Raw genomic sequence first — 7,614 nt, 5'->3', positions numbered from 1 at the left:
TCGACACGATTCAAACGGCGACTGCGCAGTAGTGCAGGTCACTACGGGAGAGAGAGGGAGAGAGAGAGCTCTGCTTGTAGCACCCAAGCAGAGCGACGACCCTGTTAAAGGCAATGCATTTATATTAAAAAATAAACCACAATTTGCTAATTTGTCAACCGATTATCATTCGGTTTACGTTACAGTCAACGTTAATATGTGTGCTATTATTGATTTATTTTTATTTCCGGTGGCGAGTTTTGAAACCCTCGCGTAGAGCAGGGATGACCACGCCCCGCGCTCCCCGGAGCTCATTTGATTGGTCGCTGCAAAGTCCTTTCTTCTTCTTCTGTCTGCTCTCGCTGATTTCTCATGCAGTGCGCCGCTTTTGCCCCCATTGGTTGCTGAGGGAAAATGAATCGCTGTCTTGTTCATGATGACATCTGCTGAATTTAAGCAAGCATACTCAAGGTAAAGATGTGATGAAAAGTTTGTCAACATTATTATGCTCCAGGCAAATTTTTTTCTACATTAATGTCAATTTATGAAAGTAAGTCCTACATTTTCTAATTGGCTTAATGGTTTACAATTATCAATCAAATCTTGGAGAATGATCAAGAGTACAAAATCCCTTAAATTGATATCTCTGTTAAAAACATTTAAAGTGATTTAGGTAGCCCATTTTCTCATATTTTTTATTATTATTATTTATTAATATTTAATACTCTATCTGTATTTGCTTTTGTTTTCTTTCCTTGATGTTGAAAGTGCCTCGACTTTTGTGTGAAATATAAATGTATGTTTGTTATTCAATAAAAATAAAAATAAATAAAAAAATGTGATGAAAAGTTGACAACATTGCACTCGCCAGTCGTCATCATGCCAAATGCAAATTGTACACACTGCCAACAGCCGGGAAGCAGCGACGCTGAACATCCGCTTTTAAGGGTATAGGTTAAACTGGTTTTCCATGATACTAATACTGTTAAATACGATTAATTTGTGATTGCCTACTGCATGCTCTAGTCCAGGGGTGTCCAGAATGCGGCCCGGGGGCCATTTGCGGCCCGCAGCTAATTGTTTACCGGCCCGCCACACATTCTGGAAATACTGTGGTAAAAATAAAAAATAACATTAAAAAAAGTGGAATGAGGTGAAATCTAACGAGAAAAAGTTGCAATGTTGACACAAAAGCTGCCATGCAGGCTGTTTTTTTTTCTTTTGTCTTTCTTTATTTTTCTTTTTTTGCCATTGCTCAAAAAATAATAATAATGACAAAAAATCCATGTTATAATGAATTATTTTCAGGGCCCCAATTACTTCAAATATTTCACTTTAAAATGTTTTATGTGGTAAATATTGCATATACTGTGTAGTAGCCATATAAAAACATCAAAGTTTTCTTTGACAAAAGCGCATAAAACAAACAAAATAATAGTTACAGCATAAAATCGACAGATATATCTGAAGTTGATCTCGTAACTTAAGTGTTGAAAGTAAAAGAAAAACCTAATAAAAATGTATCACTTTATGAGCGGGGCACCTTTTGGATCCCAAATATATTTAGTGATTTTTATTTAGAGGGGGGGTTACCCACATATGTGATCCTCCCCAAGGTTTCTCATAGTCATTCACATTGACGTCCCTAGTGTGGGCTTTGTGCCGAGGATGTCGTTGTGGCTTGTGCAGCCCTTTGAGACTTTTGTGATTTAGGGCTATATAAATAAACATTGATTGATTGATTGATTGATTTATCTTTTCACTGTGATTACCCAAAAATATGAAAAAATTAAAATCAATGGTGTCCTGCATTATTGATATTTTAGGGCTCTAATTACTAAAAACTGCATATTTCAGTTTTACTATAAAAAAAACTAAGTTGTTTTTGACAGAAAAGCCATAAAACATTTTTTTTTTAATTTGTATTACTTTGTATCAACTTGAAGTTGATATAGAGATTTACTGTAAGCGTTAAATAATTTAAAAAAAATAATAATCTGACTTATTTTTAACATTTTAATGACTGAGACCTTTTATGGTCCCCGGGACCCCTAAAGGTAAAGTAAATGAAAAATCCATATATTTTGTTATGGTTTGAAAATGAAAAATATCAAAATGGCCCCCACATGCTTTAATTTTTCCGTGTGCGGCCCTCAGTGGAAAAAGTTTGGACACCCCTGCTCTAGTCTATGCTATCGCTATGTGGCCCTTTGTTGTGAAAACGCGGGTTCTTCTTCAGAAGCTGTATGCCCACTGCTCCCCTCACCTCCCAGGGGGTGATCAAGGGGATGGGTCGAATGCAGAGGACACATTTCACCACACCTAGTGTGTGTGTGACAATCATTGGTACTTTAATGATGTTTTCCTTCAGAAATGATTAGGAACCCTATTAGGAACCAAATAAACACTTTGTATTGTGTGTGTGTGTGTGTGTGTGTGCGTGTGTGTGTGTGCGTGTGTTCTTGTATTAATACCCTTCTTGAGGACCGGTGAACAAGTTAGGACCGAAATCATGGTCCCAATACGAAAAATGTCTCATTTGCACCCCTGGTGGTGAAATCTTTCAAAATTAGGGTGGTCCCAAAAAGGAGGGATTTTTCAAATTGACTGTGTGTCGGTTTTAAAAGTGCTCCCCCTCTGGCCAACATATGTAATAACAAGTGTGTGTAAGAAATTGAAAGGCACCCCCTTTGGCCAAAATTAATAAAAAATAAAAATAAAATATGTACTGTATATAGAGACATACTGTTCGTACATCCACACACACATTCACTGTACAAACATACATATACACATACATGTACATATACAGTCACTGTACAAACGTACATATACACATACAGTACATATACATTCACTGTACTAACATACATATACACATACTGTACATATACAAGTACATATACATACATACACTCATGCATATAATCACATTTCATCAAACATATATTAATGTTGTTACCCCAGGGGAAACTGGGTAACACATGGCACACTGACAAAGCTTAACCTATTGTTGCTATAACAATCTATAAGGTTAATATAGCTGGCTTCTCTTTCTTCCCCTCCATTGATCTGCTTTCTTTTGTATTTCAAGTTATCATTACATATAATAAATAAATGGGTTATACTTGTATAGTGCTTTTCTACCTTCAAGGTACTCAAAGCGCTTTGACAGTATTTCCACATTCACCCATTCACACACTGATGGCGGGAGCTGCCATGCAAGGCGCTAACCAGCAGCCATCAGGAGCAAGGGTGAAGTGTCTTGCCCAAGGACACAACGGACGTGACTAGGATGGTGGAAGGTGGGGATTGAACCCCAGTAAACAGCAACCCTCCGATTGCTGGCACGGCCACTCTACCAACTTCGCCACGCCGTCCCATATATGTGTTGCCGCATTTGAACAATTGTATTGTTGATAATAGAGGTAAATTATTGTTATTATTCATTATCATTAGTGCTATTTCTATTGATATTTGTATTGCTCCATTTGTAGTGTAATAATGTTCATAGTCATTTCTGTATTATTATTTATTTCACTAACTGCTTCTTTGCTATCACATTTACTATCATACTTGTACATATCGTATTTGCTGATGTCGGTTTATTGTTGTGTTGTTGCTATTGTTGTGTTTGATGTTGTTGTTTTTGTCTCTCTGTCTAATCCCCATCTTGTCCCTACAATTTCGCCCTCTTTTTCCTTTTTTATCTCTTTCTATCCCCTCCTGCTACGGCTGCACCAAAATGATAATATAAATCTTTTAATAAAGTCAAATACAAATAAGGCAACAAGAGAAGTATCCAACACTTCTCTTTTTGTAAAGTAAATTTGTACAGCCGATATGGGCATCTACATCAACAATATGATTTGCCTGAGGAGCTGGACAGGACAACATCAAAAAAAGAGGAAATGTTTGTCAACATTATTATGCTTCAGGCAAAACATTTTTCTACATAAATGTCGATTTATGAAAGTAAGGCCTACATTTTCTAATTGGCTTAATGGGTTACAATTATCAATCAAATCTTGGAGCCAGATGAGGTGGTTCGGGCATCTAGACAGGATACCACCCGAACGCCTCCCTAGGGAGGTGTTTAGAGCACGTCCGACCGGTAAGAGGCCACGGGGAAGACCCAGGACACGTTGGGAGGACTATGTCTCCCCGCTTGCCTGGGAACGCCTCGGGATCCCCCGGGAAGAGCTGGACGAAGTGGCTGGGGAGAGGAAAGTCTGGGCTTCCCTGCTTAGGCTGCTGCCCCCGCGACCCGACCACGGATAAGCGGAAGAAGATGGATGGATGGATGGATCTTGGAGAAAGATTAAGAGTACAAAAGCCCTTAAATTTATATCTTTGTTAAAAACATTTAAAGTGATTTAGGTAGCCCTTTTTGTCTTTTTTTTCTTCATATTTTTTAGTATTATTACTATATATGTATTTTCTTTTGTTTTATTTCCTTGATGTTGAAAGTGCCTTGACTTTTGTGTGAATTATAAATGTATGTTTGTTGTTCAATAAAAAAATTAAAAAATTAAAAATAAAAATAAAAAGTAGAGTTGTGTTTCCTTCAGCCACCAAGGGGGCGCACTCAAGGCACCAGCGATAGACTTTGCAGCGACCAATCAAATGAGCTCCGGGGAGCGCGAGGCGTGGTCATCCCTTCCCGGTGTCTTCTCAACTGCCGTCGAATACCCGCCCTCTTAACGGAAAGGGAAGGGTTAACTCAAAAATAATGGCGGCTGAGGTGTCACACAAAAGTAGTCTAAAGACATTTAGGTTGAATGAGAAATCGCGGCTTGAATAAGCATGGTGCATCTTTTTTTGGTTGTAATAATTGATCGTACTTTTGCCGAATTTACGCGGTTCAGACAAGTAGTAATAATCAGTGTAAGTGCGCGTTCGCGGCAGTCTTTAGAAGACTACGGGATCGATCACCTGATCACCGATGGAAAAAACGGAACAAGAACGCGCGTCTTACTTTACAGCTGATGAACAGTTGTTGCTGCTTGAACAATACAGAGTAATGAAAGAAACAATTTTTAAAAAAAGGCAACACCAGGGCTATAAAAAGGAAATGCAGAAAGCTTGACAGACCATAGCTTAACGCGTATGTAGCCCTAACATAAACTTTACCACACAATAATGCTTAAATGTGGCACAAATAAGTGCATATTACTAGGTCAGCCAATGGTTTTGGCTGGGGGGCGGGACTTCCGGGGAAGTTAGGGAAGTGACATTGTTGACAGGAAGTGTTGGGTTCGAGTTTTGCAGGTGTTGTGCCTGGAAACGCACCCCTGCCATAGAATGCACCCCCTGACGCGGGAGCGCGCTTACGTCACTCGCTTACGTTACTCGTCTCGAAAAGTATATCTAAACTCGGCTGTAATCACCGAAGTGGCTGAAATCGCCTCTTTTAAATCGCCTCTTTCGGCATAAAAAAAGTACATGAAGTGAAATAATCCAAGTTTTCTTTACTTTTGGATGGATTAAAAATTGTGAGCCTTTAATGATTTCGCCGTCATTCAAGTGGCTGAAATCGCCTCTTTCGGCATAAAAAAGTACATAAAGTGAAATAATCCACGTATTCTTTACTTGTGGATGGATTAAAAATTGTGAGCCTTAATGATTTCGCCGTCATTAGATCAGATAAGGCGAAAACAATAACCAATTAATATTGGAATATTTGCTGTCCCGAAAATGTAGTATTAATTGTCTACCTTGACAGCTTACTGTAAAGAATATATACACCAAAGTAAACCTCACTATGTACTTTTTTAGAGACATCAAGGAGAACGAATGTTTGCTGCTTCATTCGACGTGTTGTCGTGATCCAATACTCATATTTTAAAAAATATGACATTTTCTTTAACTTTAAGAAGCTCATGGGTGGATGGATGAATAAATAAATGAATGCATCTGATATCTACGATTGATTTGGTTTTAAGAAGTTTCAAATTGAACATTCACAAATAACGTTAAGTACCCGAAGTACCAGAGGTGGAGTTATGATGGGGGTGCATTTTCCACAGCTGCCTGAGAATGCACTCCCTATCTATCTCTGGCTAGGAAGGTCATAGAGACTTGGCACTCACCCTGGTGACTCATCATAGCCCCCTCAGTGCACAGTGAAAACCATGTGATGATCGGACTACCAGAAGTGGAGTTAGGGTGGGGGTGCATTTTCCACAGCTGCTATAAAATGCACCCCCTATCTATCTCTGGCTAGGAAGGTCATAGAGACTTGGCACTCATCCTGGTGACTCATCATAGCCCCGTCAGTGTACAGTGAAAACCATGTGAAAATTGGACCACCAGAAGTGGACTTAGGGTGGGGGTGCATTTTCAGGCAGGACGTTCAGGCCTGCTGCCTGAGAATGCACCCCCTATCTATCTCTGGTTAGGAAGGTCATAGAGACTTGGCACTCACTCTGGTGACTCATCATAGCCCCTCAGTGTACAGTGAAAACCATGTGATGATCGGACTACCAGAAGTGGAGTTAGGGTGGGGGTGCATTTTCCACAGCTGCCGTAAAATGCACCCCCTATCTATCTCTGGCTAGGAAGGTCATAGAGACTTGGCACTCACCCTGGTGACTCATCATAGCCCCCTCAGTGCACAGTGAAAACCATGTAAAAATTGGACCACCAGAAGTGGAGTTAGGGCTATGATGAGTCACCAGGGTGAGTGCCAAGTCTCTATGACCTTCCTAGCCAGAGATAGATAGGGGGTGCATTCTCAGGCAGCTGTGGAAAATGCACCCCCATCATAACTCCACCTCTGGTACTTCGGGTACTTAACGTTATTTGTGAATGTTCAATTTGAAACTTCTTAAAACCAAATCAATCGTAGATATCAGATGCATTCATTTATTTATTCATCCATCCACCCATGAGCTTCTTAAAGTTAAAGAAAATGTCATATTTTTTAAAATACGAGTATTGGATCACGACAACACGTCGAATGAAGCAGCAAACATTCGTTCTCCTTGATGTCTCTAAAAAAGTACATAGTGAGGTTTACTTTGGTGTATATATTCTTTACAGTAAGCTGTCAAGGTAGACAATTAATACTACATTTTCGGGACAGCAAATATTCCAATATTAATTGGTTATTGTTTTCGCCTTATCTGATCTAATGACGGCGAAATCATTAAGGCTCACAATTTTTAATCCATCCACAAGTAAAGAATACGTGGATTATTTCACTTTATGTACTTTTTTATGCCGAAAGAGGCGATTTCAGCCACTTGAATGACGGCGAAATCATTAAAGGCTCACAATTTTTAATCCATCCAAAAGTAAAGAAAACTTGGATTATTTCACTTTATATACTTTTTTTATGCCGAAAGAGGCGATTTAAAAGAGGCGATTTCAGCCACTTCGGTGATTACAGCCGAGTTTAGATATACTTTTCGAGACGAGTGACGTAAGCGAGTGACGTAAGCGCGCTCCCGCGTCAGGGGGTGCATTCTATGGCAGGGGTGCGTTTTCAGGCACAACACCTGTTCCTCATCACCACTTCAAGATGGCGGCTGAATTTTATCGCGTCACAGCAGTCAATGCTGCGTCTACTTATAAAATATCTATGAAATAAACGACTGGTGGAGTCGCTTGTTGTTGACGTCATCAACAAAC

At 39.5% G+C, this 7,614-nt stretch overlaps 1 protein-coding gene across 1 annotated transcript in view; it reads left to right on the top strand.

Annotated features, from left to right (window-relative positions):
* The first annotated feature begins 7,574 nt into the window (after positions 1 to 7,574).
* The window catches only part of lap3 (leucine aminopeptidase 3), a 10,384-nt gene continuing 10,344 nt past the window's right edge, over positions 7,575 to 7,614 (top strand). Inside the window, exon 1 of the mRNA XM_062026694.1 lies at positions 7,575 to 7,614. This exon is cut by the window's right edge and continues 185 nt beyond it. The gene's annotated coding sequence lies outside the window, so the exon portion shown is untranslated.

The sequence above is a fragment of the Entelurus aequoreus genome, linkage group LG18 (genome assembly GCF_033978785.1).
Source record: "Entelurus aequoreus isolate RoL-2023_Sb linkage group LG18, RoL_Eaeq_v1.1, whole genome shotgun sequence".
NCBI classification, from domain to species: Eukaryota; Metazoa; Chordata; class Actinopteri; order Syngnathiformes; family Syngnathidae; genus Entelurus; species Entelurus aequoreus.
This window is presented reverse-complemented; position numbering and strand designations above follow the sequence as displayed.